Consider the following 13,157-nt stretch of genomic DNA (forward strand, 5'->3'; position numbering starts at 1 on the left):
CAGGCAGACTTCGGTCCATATCTCTCTCCTGCTAGTTTTTGATGTTGCCTTAGCCATCAGGCTCTTCTGGAGCAAGTCTTTCGTGATGTCTCCTGCTGTTCCTTCTGCATTAAAGAAGAAAAGTGCAGGGCATGGCTCAGAAAACGGGGGTGGGCTTCAGCCACGTGGTCATAGGTGTCTCAATATAATCTAGGTGTCTGAGCTTCTGTTTTCAACAGTGGGTAGAGGATTTCTGTGGCCACAAGGTAGTCATCTAGTGATGTTTCAGGCACCCGCAGGTATGAGGCTTGACCAATACCATACCTCAAATGCTTTAGGGATGCCCATAAACTAGAAATGAGTAGTTGTCCACTCTCTGCTCCAAGGAGTCCTGAGGAAATGCTTTGTCACTTTTCTGTTTTTTCAAGGATTGTTTGACAAACAAAAAGGATTTTTTTTTTCTTTACAACACCTTTCACAGAACAAAATAAAATTATTTGCTATTTTTACGGATGTGTTGCCCACTACCCCTCGTTGCTTTCTCTTGGGTATCAGTGTTGCATCACAGGACATACAGCAGGGTCATACATGAGGCGCAGAGTATCAGAGTTTGCAGATATCATGAGCAGCACCCTCAGTTTTGCAGGTGTACAAAGAGCAGAGGACAAGTGAGATTGATGACACAGTTTTCATAAGGATCTGTCTGTACAGTGTTTGAATTGTGCTACCAACAGTCATAGTGAAACGGTAGCTGACAGCACAGGTTCTCCTTCAGAGCAGAAGAAACCACTGTCACTTGAGCCTGTTTCTATACATGATATTTATTGCTGTTGTTCTGACCCAGTGGCCTTGATATCAACAATATAAACCTCGCCTTTAGTCAGTGTGCATTGTTCTCTGCCTTTCTGGTTTCTTTGTTAGCTTTTCATTTCAAATTTACAGGTGCCATTGAGTCTCCCGGGCAGCCATGTGGCCGGAGAGCTATTTGTGTCCATTTTCAGGCACTCCAGGGAAATGGATAAAACAAAGACCTTGACAAGAAAACTTCAGTTGGCTCAGGTTCCCACTGAAGCCAAGGGGAGTATCTCAGCTCTCAGACAGGACCTAACATTGTACTTTGTCAGACTGGAGCAGGAACTCAGCTTTCTAATTCTGCAAAGTTATTTTTAAAATTGCAAAAAGTCGACCTGTTTCTGAATCTGTCGATTCCAAAAAACATTAATCTTTCCCTGGGACTCCCATCCCTTTGAGAGCATGAGGAAGGGAGTATGCATGAGAAGGGAGGACTCCCCTTTCATTTTGAAATTTTCAGTCAATGGGCCTGGGACAGCTCTGAAGTAACCTCAGACACTAAAATTATGGGAAACATCTGCTTCCCCCAAGAACTTATACAGATTTGCATTATGGCAATGTAAATCAGCGGAATTTGATTGCAGTTGGGGCGCAGTGCTCCTTGAACTAGCTGAAAACCCTGACCTTATTTATAACATTGTAAGGCATTGGAAAGGTGTATTGGGGGGAAAATGGGGTGTTCTGCTGAGAAGTTTGAAAATTTCAGTATTCTGTCAAACTGATCATACAGTTTTCGATATATTCTGCTTAAAAATAAAAATGAACACAGCAAAGCCAAGCATCCAGAAATATCTCCTGCATCTCTTCCAGGCATTTTATGTCCCTAGTACTGTATCAACTATCTAACACACAAATACACACCTGTGCAGAGACACCTACTTTAAATGGCCAAATTTTTGAGCTGACTCCCCCTCTCAGGCAGGATTCAGTTGCCTGAACATAATATCACTATAGATGTCCTGGAACATCCAAGATGTTTGCAAGGGACAGAGATCTGTGGGATACTCAATGTTTCTGAAGGGGCAAATAGACACCAGGCAGCGTATCCCACAAGACAACACTAGATACCTGAATTTAGGCAGCTGAATCTCTCCCATTATGTCATGCAGTTGGAAATTAAGCCAGTACCAGAGTGGGATAGATGAGCAGAGGTGCCACTGGGAGGTGGTCAGAGGGGAGCAGGCAGAAGGCGAAGCTCCCCGTGGTCACATCTGAGGCTGCACTTCTACAAAACTGTGGGCTGGCGGGGGGAAAGTCTAAAAGACACCAGTGGGACTGAATAGCCAAAAAAAAAAAGGGAAGGGGGGGCTGTGGAGAAAGAACTGTATTTCCAGGAAGGAAACAAGCTGAATTTTCAGCCTGGCCTAGGGATGGAGGGTCCTTCACTGAGCAAAATGAATCTCCAGCCTGGCTTTGCAGGTTGTGGAGCCCATGGGCTGGTTCATGGCTCCCTCTTGCGGGAAGACAGGCTGGAGGAGGAAGGGACAGCAAGGTCCTTCTTGTGGATGGACAGGTAGGTGACTGCCTCTGTGCTCCGTCTTCAGCAGGGATAATTCACAGGGGAAACGCGTGATGATTATTAATACGTTTGGAGAGCAGGGATGGGGTTTGGTTTCAGGCATCGAATTTTAGGGACTGGAGTGAGTTGTGCACATCCAGGATAAGTGTGTAACTATAAAGTTAACTTTTTCCTAACTTCATGTGATTTTTTATCACTTACATAACTTTAAAAAACTTTGTGGTAAGAATGGGAGCTCTGCTGCCTAGTGCACAGGCAGGCATCTTCCTTGTAGACACATCCAAGTTTCTAAAGCAGCATCCCACCCCAGGAGACCTTCCCCTAGTGCTTCATGCCTTGCTAATCAATGCTGCCTGGTACAGTCAGACAGCAATAACCACATGATGCCAGTTTGGTGGGGTTTTTTAAATAAAACTCATTTTTAAAAGCTTGAAAATGCAAGATTTCAGAGAGTCTTCTGCCAAGATTCCTTTTTTCACAAAAGAAGAACGTTTCCATGTAGAAAAGTGTCCTACCACTAGCCCAGGTGAGAGTGCTGTGACTTGCTCCCAAACAATTATCCACAAATAGAAATCTAATAAAGTTCAGCAGTGGTCTTTCCCTCCAAATAAATATTGTATATCTCATGTTTGTACACAGTACATACAGATAGTGGGCAAGTAGCTCATTGGCTATGCAGTTCAAGCAAACTGCTAGATAACTATATCCACTACAGAAAATAAATGCATCTATTAAACTATCAATTATGCCATTCCTCATTTGGGTGCTGTAATTTTTATTTGCATTAATAAACCATTTTCTCAGTTTTTGTCCTCATTTCACAAGGATTTTTCTGAAATGGATCATTCTTAATAACAACACTAAATTCTGCTTTGCATCACAAACTTGTACACTTATATTAAATAGTTTATTTTCTTGAAGAAGAAAGAGATGTATTAGAAACAGTGTCAGACCTCTAAGATTTTTAACATGACCTCTGGGGCAAGCAGGAACTGAGTGCAAAGATGTCAGAATTTGTAACACTAGGCAGAAGGTAGAACAGTGAGGAACAATGTGGGATGAAATGGAGGTGGAGCAAAGCAAAGATGGGTTGAGCAGAAAAAAACATGCTCTGAAAGAGAAAGGGAATGGGACAGATGGAGGCGCAGCCACCCTGCTTCTATCCAGTCCTGCAGGATGTCCAGATGAAATGGGACATTGATGAACAAGGTGTAACAACAGCTGGTTTTGAGAAAAACGCCTGATGGATTTCTGTTAGAAAAATGTCTTATTGCTGGCGGAATACATAACAAAGCAAGGGAATAAGCCAGAGCCAGGGCAATACCCAAGGTTGGTTACCCACCACTTCCAGAAGGACACCAGGGCAACCTGATTCCCATCACCTCCACCACGGCCAGGCTGTGGGCAGGATTAGGTCAAGTCAGGCAGGATTCAACCCTGCAGTCTTCTGGTGCATTGTCCATTGCACCACTGGCCCCAGCCCCCTGCCCATATGATGCCCCCACTACATCCCTGCCCCAACCAGCCTGGTACCCAGCAGACTTCCTCCAGCATGCTGGGGTGGGCATGGAGTTGGAGAGGAAGAAGGAAAGTTTCATCTCCTCCCTGGCACCTTTGTCCATGACAACCTTGTACTAACCACCACGGGGAAAGGCCTGGGCAGCCAGAAACGGCAGTGAACCTTACCTGCGCTGTTGGTGGACTTTGCCTGCACTGGTCAGATCTCTTGCCTTCCTTGCAGAAGGTCCAGCTGCCATTCCCAGCTAAAACAGGGTTTGGTTACCTACATCAGGAGCTGTAGTGTCCATCTGCGACTGGGCCGAGCCCATGGGCTGTCTGCTCTTCACACCACCCACCGCTATTTCTGGGTGCGTACACCTGGGTGATTCCTGTCCCGCAGAACACCCCATCCCATTCTGCCCGTTCATCTTCCAGCGTGGACTCCTTTCTCCAGCCAGTCCTTGGCCACCCTGCCCGTCCGTACCTGCAGCTGAGGGGTTCCTGGACACCCCTGGGATGCTCCCCATGGAGAAGACATCCTCACTGCCCACACCCGCCTCCAGCCCAGCGAGCAGCACCCCTCCACCCCGACCTCGTGGCGCAAGGGCAGCGCGTCTGACTCCAGATCAGAAGGTTGTGTGTTCGAATCACACCGGGGTCAGCCTGGCCGCAGCGCTCCCCACCCTCTGTCTTGCCTCTGCTTTTCTGTGGGGCTGCTCGGGTGGAGGGGCAGGGCCCCGCAAGGCAGCGGCCAACAACTATAGGGGGACAGCTTCGGGGGGAACCTGATGCCCAGAGCTTTCCTTTCAGACAGCCTGTGCTGGCTGCAGGGTATGGATCATGATCAAAGGACATGCCAATGCAGCAAGGTGTTGGGGTCTGCTACAGGTGGCCTCATCAGCAAGCTGAAGGAACTGAAGCCTTCCTCAGGAAACTGCAAGAAGCTTCATAACTGCATGCTCAGTCACTCCGGGGGGACCTGGACTTATCCTCAGGCAGTATTTGCCCAAAAGGGTAACATGAGGTGGTACAGTCAGTCCAGGAGACTTCTGGAGCGGATCCAGGGCAATTACTCAATGACAGACCATGGCAATAGGGACAGGTTTCCGAAGAACAACATGACAAGTTTTTTCAAGAAGAGTGAGGAGCATCTGGCGAGCTCTCATCTGCTCAGCCTCACTCACCCAAGAGCCCAGAAGACGACGATGGAATAAATACTCCCAAAAGCCATGCCCAAATGAAGGAAGGCTGTGATGATGACTGCAGACGGAGACCATGGATTTACCAAGGGCAGACCGCTCTTGGCCAACGTGACAGGTTTCTTTGAGGAGATGACTTCCTCGGTGTTCAAGAGGACACCAGGGAACATCGTTTATCTTGACTTTGGGTTGACCTCCGACAGGGTCTCCCAGACTGTAGCAGGACACGGAGACAGAGCGCCTGAGCCGAATCACAAGGCAAAGCAAAGTGGCTGGACCAGGGGGCCGAGGGGGTGGCTTGCGGTCAGCGCTTGGCAGTGCGGCTGACGTTCCTCGCTGCTTGACGTCGCATCGGGTGTTGTTTGGTGTCTTTGTGCTGAGCACAGAGGATGTTCTACAGCACGAAGGGCGCGAGCAGCCTGCCAGGGGCGCGGGGATGGCGAGGGGCCGGGGCCAGTGGCGCAATGGACAACGCGCCTGACTACGGATCAGGAGACTGCAGGTTCGACTCCTGCCTGGCTCGACACTTTTAGCCTGGAGGCGGCTGCTTCTGCGAGGGCTTTTCTCCTCCTGACCATCATCTGTCCATGGCAATATTCCCTCCTCTTGAGCTGGTGGCTATGTCCTTGCAGTTGGCCTTCCTGGGTGCAAGGGTATACTGCTGACTCTTGTTCAAGTTGTTGTTCTCTGGGACCTTCTGTGCCCTTTTCTGCACAGCTGTTTTCTTGACAGTCGCCCCCAGTCTGTAGTGCTGCATGGGGTTATCCCATCCCAGATACAGGGTGCTGTTTGCCTTTGCTGAACTTCTTTCACCATGTCCAGGTCACTCGGAATGAGCCGTCCCTGCCAGTGTCAGCTGCTTCCCTCCCCACTGGTGTCATCCGTGAACACTCCATGAACATGATAGGTTTCATCCTATCCTGTTACTGAGTATGTCAGTGAAGGTGTTCAATAACATCGGTGTCAGCATTGACCCCTGAGGAGCGCTAGGAGCAATTAACCACCATTTGCACTTCCAGCCCCTGACCACAACCCTTCAAGCCAATATCCCAGACCATTTTCCACCCACCCCTTACCCACGGTTACTAGTGAGGCTTCAGGCAGCTTTCACTCAGTGGTGCTCAGGAAGACAGAGAGGAGATCTGCACAGGGCTTATGAGGAAAACACGGACTCGGAGACCTCAGGGGCAATCTTGCTGCCCGTAGTCTAAGTCGTCAGCAGGCCAGGCCAAAGAGGACTTGAGGAGTGCTGGCTCTCGAAGCAGGTGGCAGCTTTGATGTGGCGTGTCGCAAAATGACGTTCCTGTGATGCTGATGCCAGACAGATGGACCAAAAGTCTGGAAGGGGAAGGATCTCATGAAGACAGTTGTCTATTGTCACCTTCACAACAACCAGACAGTTTCAGGGCGAGCCAGGCAGGAGTCGAACCTGCAGTCTCCTGATCCGTAGTCAGGCGCGTTGTCCATTGCGCCACTGGCCCCGGCCTCTGGTCACTCCTGGTGCCCCCCCCCATGCTTTCTGTACCACCTGGATGTCTTGGTGGTCAAAGAGAAGTGGCAAGACCTCACCTAGCTCTCTTCTGCCCCATCCATGACAGCCTTGCCCTACTCATCTATGGGAGAGAGGTCAGTATTGGTCCCACTGGTCCTACCACACAGGAGAAGTGGTCCCTGTGTTGACCCCCCCCACAGGGAGGCCAGGCAGCGAGGGCAGGTGGTGGTCTGCAGCCCCTCAGCTGCTCTGGTGGGTTGGAGGTGACATCTTGGCTGCCCCATGGGAGGTATGGCTACAATTCCCAGCCAACGCAGGCGTTGGAGCAGCCCAGGGCTCTCTGGAGCTGCGGTGCACAGCTGAGGGTTGAGCTCAGCCCAAGGCCACCAGTTTTGTCCTCCACTTAGTCCTGCCTGATGGCAGAGGGCAGAGCAGGTGAGCTGTGGGTAGCAAGATCTTGCTTGATGGCCAATTGGTCTGGGCTAGCCAGTACATGGGCAACTTTGACCTTCCTTGTCCAAGCCACATGCAGCGTGAAGGTACCACAAAGGTGGTGACAAGCCCATGAGTCTGCCAACATGGGATGGAGCAGCAAAAGAACATGGAAGCAGGACCTTCCCATTGAATAATAGAGTGATTCAGGTTGGAAATTACATGTGGAGGTCTCTAGTCCAAATTTCTGCTCAACTTATGACATTCAGATCAGTGTCTTGCCTGCTTGAATTCTGAATAACTCCAAAGATGGAGAGTCCACAGCCTCTCTGGGCCCCCTCTTTCAGCGATTTACCACCCTTTTGGTGAAATTTTTTTGCCAGTATATCCAGTCAGAGCCTTCCCTGATGCAAGGGAAGTTTTGCTGTGCAGGAAGCCCAGGAAGAAGGGAGAAACTCCAGGCAAAGGCAGGCCACCATGGAGAATAGCGGTCCCCTGTCACCATCAGTACTACGGCCAGGCTGTGGGCAGGAAAATGGCGAGCCAGGCAGGAGTCGAACCTGCAGTCTCCTGATCCGTAGTCAGGCGCGTTGTCCATTGCGCCACTGGCCCCGGCCTCCTGGAGCTCCGGGGGCTTCCCGTTGCTGGATGGGCTTTGTGAGGGGAGCAGGGGAGGGTGTAAAAGGATTTAGTTAAGTATAGAAAAAAATAGGATTTTATGAGAATCCTGGAAAGCAGATGTTCTGATCCCCTGCTCAGAGCACAAAAGTCCTTGACATTAGGTCATTTAGTTAGTCGAGCTTTGAATGTCTCCAAGGATGGGAACTCCAAAACCTCTCTGGGACCCTGTTCTAATATGTGACGTCTGACGCGTGAAATTTTTTTTCTGTCATCTAATAGAGATTTTTTGTGATGTAATTTGGTTTTGTTGAGCTCCATCCTCTATGCCCACAAGAAAAGCCTGGCTCCACTATCTCTGTAGTCACACACAGCGTAAAACAAGATTATAATCCTTCCTTGACCTTTTCTTCTCCATATTATAGAAACCTAGTTCTCTAGGCCACTCCTGGTCCACTGGTTGGACCACCAGACCCAGTGTTGGGTTCACCAGCTGGAAACGCAGCAAGTGTCCTGTTAGTAGGGGAGTTTGCAGGTGTTGACACTGATACTGACACTCTTAAATGTCTTCATTAACAACCTGCATGATACGATGAGGTGTACATTCAGCAAGTTTCTGGATGACATCAAATTGGGAGCAGAGGCTGATACGCTGGAGGGCAGGATTGCTCTTCAGAGGCACTTTGTGAGGCAGGAGAAATGGGTTGATAGGAACTTCATGAACCTTAAAGAGGACAAAATTAAAGTCCTGACACATGGGGAGGAAGCACCCCAGCAGCACCCTGCAGAAAGGAGGAACCTTTACCCTGCGATTCAACCACACCACCTCCTGATCTGGAGTCAGACCTACTGCCCTGATATCGAAACCTCCACTTCCCTAGGCCAAATACATGCAGTTCCCATGGCTTCTCCTCATACAGCAAGTATGAGGAGAACCCATGGGACCAACAGCAGGCCGTTTTGGTGGCCCTCCACTGGACTTGTTCCAGCTTATCAATGCCCTTATACTGGGTGCCCCAACACTGTGTGCATTATTCCCAGTTTGGAACATGAGTAAGCAGTGGGAATAGAGGGATGTCAGTACTGAATAGAGGAGAGTGATGAGACAAGGTGCCCAGTTCCATCGCAAGGTCTGGAGGAACTCTTCCCATACTGCAGGGCAAGAGCACGCTCCAGCAATTTGGCCCTGCAGAAGGGCTGGGAGGACAGACGATGGTCAGGAGGAGGAAGGCCCTGGCGAAGGGAGCAGGAGGAGCCGCCTCCAGGCTAAAAGTGTCGAGCCAGGCAGGAGTCGAACCTGCAGTCTCCTGATCCGTAGTCAGGCGCGTTGTCCATTGCGCCACTGGCCCCGGCCCCTCGCCATCCCCGCGCCCCTGGCAGGCTGCTCGCGCCCTTCGTGCTGTAGAACATCCTCTGTGCTCAGCACAAAGACACCAAACAACACCCGATGCGACGTCAAGCAGCGAGGAACGTCAGCCGCACTGCCAAGCGCTGACCGCAAGCCACCCCCTCGGCCCCCTGGTCCAGCCACTTTGCTTTGCCTTGTGATTCGGCTCAGGAGAGTCTGGGAGACCCTGTCGGAGGTCAACCCAGAGTCAAGATAAACGATGTTCCCTGGTGTCCTCTTGAACACCGAGGAAGTCATCTCCTCAAAGAAACCTGTCACGTTGGCCAAGAGCGGTCTGCCCTTGGTAAATCCATGGTCTCCGTCTGCAGTCATCATCACAGCCTTCCTTCATTTGGGCATGGCTTTTGGGAGTATTTATTCCATCGTCGTCTTCTGGGCTCTTGGGTGAGTGAGGCTGAGCAGATGAGAGCTCGCCAGATGCTCCTCACTCTTCTTGAAAAAACTTGTCATGTTGTTCTTCGGAAACCTGTCCCTATTGCCATGGTCTGTCATTGAGTAATTGCCCTGGATCCGCTCCAGAAGTCTCCTGGACTGACTGTACCACCTCATGTTACCCTTTTGGGCAAATACTGCCTGAGGATAAGTCCAGGTCCCCCCGGAGTGACTGAGCATGCAGTTATGAAGCTTCTTGCAGTTTCCTGAGGAAGGCTTCAGTTCCTTCAGCTTGCTGATGAGGCCACCTGTAGCAGACCCCAACACCTTGCTGCATTGGCATGTCCTTTGATCATGATCCATACCCTGCAGCCAGCACAGGCTGTCTGAAAGGAAAGCTCTGGGCATCAGGTTCCCCCCGAAGCTGTCCCCCTATAGTTGTTGGCCGCTGCCTTGCGGGGCCCTGCCCCTCCACCCGAGCAGCCCCACAGAAAAGCAGAGGCAAGACAGAGGGTGGGGAGCGCTGCGGCCAGGCTGACCCCGGTGTGATTCGAACACACAACCTTCTGATCTGGAGTCAGACGCGCTGCCCTTGCGCCACGAGGTCGGGGTGGAGGGGTGCTGCTCGCTGGGCTGGAGGCGGGTGTGGGCAGTGAGGATGTCTTCTCCATGGGGAGCATCCCAGGGGTGTCCAGGAACCCCAAGAGAAGGGCTATGGAGGTAGAGAAGACAGGGCCAGCCCTTGAACAAAGGGCCAAGTCGTGCCCACAGCACGGTGACCCGGCTGGAGGGTGAAAGCCCAGGGAGGTGTGGGGCAGAGGCACAGAATGAACAGCATGGGTCCAGGGTATGTGGGGGCAGCTGAACTCAAAGCACACTCCATTCTCCTGTTGGGGGGAAGGTGAGCCCAGCCAGGCTGTGCAAAAGGCATGAGGGTCCCTCCTGCCACGGGGCTTGAGGTGGGTGCTGTGCATCTGCCAGGTGAATGGGGCCTCTCTCCCCAGGGAGTTGGTGGGCCACCATCCCTCCTGCCCCTCTGGAGACGCCACGCTCAGGAGCCTGTTTCTGCTGGGAGAGGCCCTGCAGGGCTGCTCTGGGTGATGGTCATGCTTTGGCCTTCCTCCTCTGAAGTACCTCATTTAGAGCCCTCCTTGTAGGCTTAGCAAGGCAACTGGCAAAGATGCTCCCACTCCTCTGTCAGGTGAATCGAAAGTCACCTTCCCTCAAAGAACAGCCCATGGCCATGAAGTCCAGGATGACATTTGGGCAGAGCATCTCTCAGCCCCGACCTCGTGGCGCAATGGTAGCGCGTCTGACTCCAGATCAGAAGGCTGTGTGTTCAAATCACACCGGGGTCAGGAAAGATGTCCCACCTCCACGGGGTAGCACTGTGAGATGGGCATCTCATGGGCGATTGATTTTTGCCTTCCCACTCTGTACCCCACAGCCCTGGTGAAGGGCAATAAATGAGCCACAGCAGAGTGGTCTTTCCTTGCTCGACCAGTGTTGGGGAGTATCTGGATAGCTTCAGCCTTCCCTCGTCCTATGTCTACAAAGGAGATAGGATTAGTTGCCATCCCATCTGTGGCTCCACATCTGGGTACCACTTGCTGTCCAAATCCCCCTCCAGAACGGCAAGGGCATCTGACTCCAGATGAGGACTTCTACAAAAGCCCCAGCCTGCAGTCTCCTGATCCTTAGCAGGGCACATTATCCATTGCAGCACTGGCCCTTGTGAGGCTGGCACCCCATGGCAACGTGTTCTCTTGTTGCTGTTTGTGGTTTTTGCCTCCCATCTAATCACTGTGCGCTCTCAGAAAAGTCTAGGTCCATCTATAACCTGCTGTTAGGTGGTTGAAAGCTGGGATAAGATCCCTTTGCATATTCTTCTTCAGGTTGAATAAACCTGATTCTTTCCATATCTCAAGTCCCCCATCACCTTGGTGGTTTTCACTGGACTTGCTTTACTACGTCAGTGTCTTTTTGTTGATTCTGTTGAAACACCTGGCTGTGGGCAACTGAAACCAAGCTGTCAGGACTAGTCATCAGGGTCTTTATCTCTCTACTTACTCTCTTCCTGGCTCCCCATGCATTTCTTGGTGAGATGGACAGAGGGGATGGAGGGCTGGAAAACAAGGAGACTCAGAGCTATGGGAATGACCTTCTATGAGTTATAGTTCATTAGATGTAGTTGAACTTTTTAAGAGCTCTTTGAAGGTGAATTTTAAAAGACATAAACAGGATACATAATGAAAAGAGACAATAGGGCGATGAGAAAGGCAAGAAAAGAGTAGGGGGGGGGGAAATTTCTCCTGCTGTACCCACACCAGGGGTGCACCCTCTCACAGCAGGTCCAGGCTGCTACTCCTGTGCCAGGATCGGGCATTTAGCAGGAAGCAAAGTCCTACAGTTCTGCATCCTGCACACAGAGGAGGGCATTGACCAACAGTCTGTGAGACCAACGCAGGTGTTGGACTCACCTAACAAGGCAGCCTTGAGCTCACACCTCCAATGAACTCAGGCGTTCCTGATGTTTTGGACAACAGCTGAATGGTGATATCTGAACATAGTACTAGACTAACATCTCCAGAAGCTCATGTAGCTATTTAGCAAGTGAGGAAGATCAGTTCAGGGTATCAGGTAGATGGAGTGTCTCAAAAAGGTAATTTCCATGGATTCATGGGTGACGGGATTGCACATGGGCTTTGGCAATGCTGCTGTCCTGAAAGTGCAAGGAGCTCAATCTACCGGACACAGGCTGTCCTCTCTGACCACCCAGCCCTGGGAGACCCCCTTTCTGCCCATAGCTTGCCTGGCACCATCTACAAGTGTCTTTGGGAATGGGGACAGAGGGGAAAATAGACAACCCCTGGGCTCAGACCATCCCACAGCTGGGCATCACTGCTTTAGAGAGCCCTGGGGATGCCCTAAGCCTGACATTGCCTGGGAATCACAGCCACAGACAGAAGGCAGAAGAATCTGATGAACCAAGGAGGGCAAGGTCCTCAGGGTGCTTCCACTGTTCCTAGCCCTGTGCCAAAAAAACTAAGTGTAGGTCCTTCCGTGACTCTCATTCTCACTTATCTGATGAACGTAGACCTAAGGGCCCCTCTCCCGTGTCCCAAAATTCCTGGTGCATCACCGGTGGGTTGAGTGAGCTGAGGATTTCACTGGTGGCTGTCCTCCAGATGTCGCTACCTCACTGCTGTGTAATGTCCCTGGCTCTTCCGAAAACGAATAAGCAAGGGGAGAACCCAAAGGCAGGGGAGATGTCTCCTGACTGTGCTGACAAATGCACACAGCTGTGACATGGGGGAAAACATTGCAGTTGGAATCTGTACATGCCAAATCCTCTATGTGCTGAGTGCATTCACTCAGCTGCGATCGCTGCTGAACCAGGGGCAAGATTTGTACCACTATTCTGTCTCTGTAATGTGATTTTCTGTCCCTTTGACTGCTCTGAATGGAAAGAAGCTCAGGTATTTCCTTTTGCAGATCTTCCACAGCTGAAAAAAACACAATATAGTACAGGTTGCTAGATGCTTTTGGTGGGAGTGCTAGCACACTCTTGAAAGAATGGTATCTGGTAAGAAGTATTATTCTGGTATACTTCTGGTTAGAAGTATTATTTTCACAGCAGCCGATGGGAACAGCTTTTACTTTTCATAAAAAATGCTGAGATTTACAATTATTCTCACTCTTCAACGGGCTGAACTTTAAAGACTTTTTAAAGTCTTTTTTTTTTAAAAAGCAGAAGTGAGTTGAGTCACAATATAGGCAAGAGCT

General features: G+C 50.6%; 7 non-coding genes across 7 annotated transcripts; 3 read left to right on the forward strand and 4 right to left on the reverse strand.

Annotated features, from left to right (window-relative positions):
* The first annotated feature begins 4,439 nt into the window (after nucleotides 1–4,439).
* TRNAW-CCA (transfer RNA tryptophan (anticodon CCA)) lies at nucleotides 4,440–4,511 on the forward strand. Its single transcript has one exon. It is a non-coding gene; the product is annotated as a tRNA-Trp (tRNA).
* Nucleotides 4,512–5,499: 988 nt separating this feature from the next.
* On the forward strand, nucleotides 5,500–5,572 carry TRNAR-ACG (transfer RNA arginine (anticodon ACG)). Its single transcript has one exon. It is a non-coding gene; the product is annotated as a tRNA-Arg (tRNA).
* An 885-nt stretch (nucleotides 5,573–6,457) lies between these two features.
* On the reverse strand, nucleotides 6,458–6,530 carry TRNAR-ACG (transfer RNA arginine (anticodon ACG)). The gene has a single exon. It is a non-coding gene; the product is annotated as a tRNA-Arg (tRNA).
* Nucleotides 6,531–7,512: 982 nt separating this feature from the next.
* Nucleotides 7,513–7,585, reverse strand: TRNAR-ACG (transfer RNA arginine (anticodon ACG)). The gene has a single exon. It is a non-coding gene; the product is annotated as a tRNA-Arg (tRNA).
* Nucleotides 7,586–8,867: 1,282 nt separating this feature from the next.
* On the reverse strand, nucleotides 8,868–8,940 carry TRNAR-ACG (transfer RNA arginine (anticodon ACG)). The gene has a single exon. It is a non-coding gene; the product is annotated as a tRNA-Arg (tRNA).
* Nucleotides 8,941–9,906: 966 nt separating this feature from the next.
* TRNAW-CCA (transfer RNA tryptophan (anticodon CCA)) lies at nucleotides 9,907–9,978 on the reverse strand. The gene has a single exon. It is a non-coding gene; the product is annotated as a tRNA-Trp (tRNA).
* Nucleotides 9,979–10,657: 679 nt separating this feature from the next.
* Nucleotides 10,658–10,729, forward strand: TRNAW-CCA (transfer RNA tryptophan (anticodon CCA)). Its single transcript has one exon. It is a non-coding gene; the product is annotated as a tRNA-Trp (tRNA).
* Nucleotides 10,730–13,157: the final 2,428 nt, after the last annotated feature.

This window comes from Harpia harpyja, chromosome 15 (genome assembly GCF_026419915.1).
Source record: "Harpia harpyja isolate bHarHar1 chromosome 15, bHarHar1 primary haplotype, whole genome shotgun sequence".
Lineage (NCBI taxonomy): Eukaryota > Metazoa > Chordata > Aves > Accipitriformes > Accipitridae > Harpia > Harpia harpyja.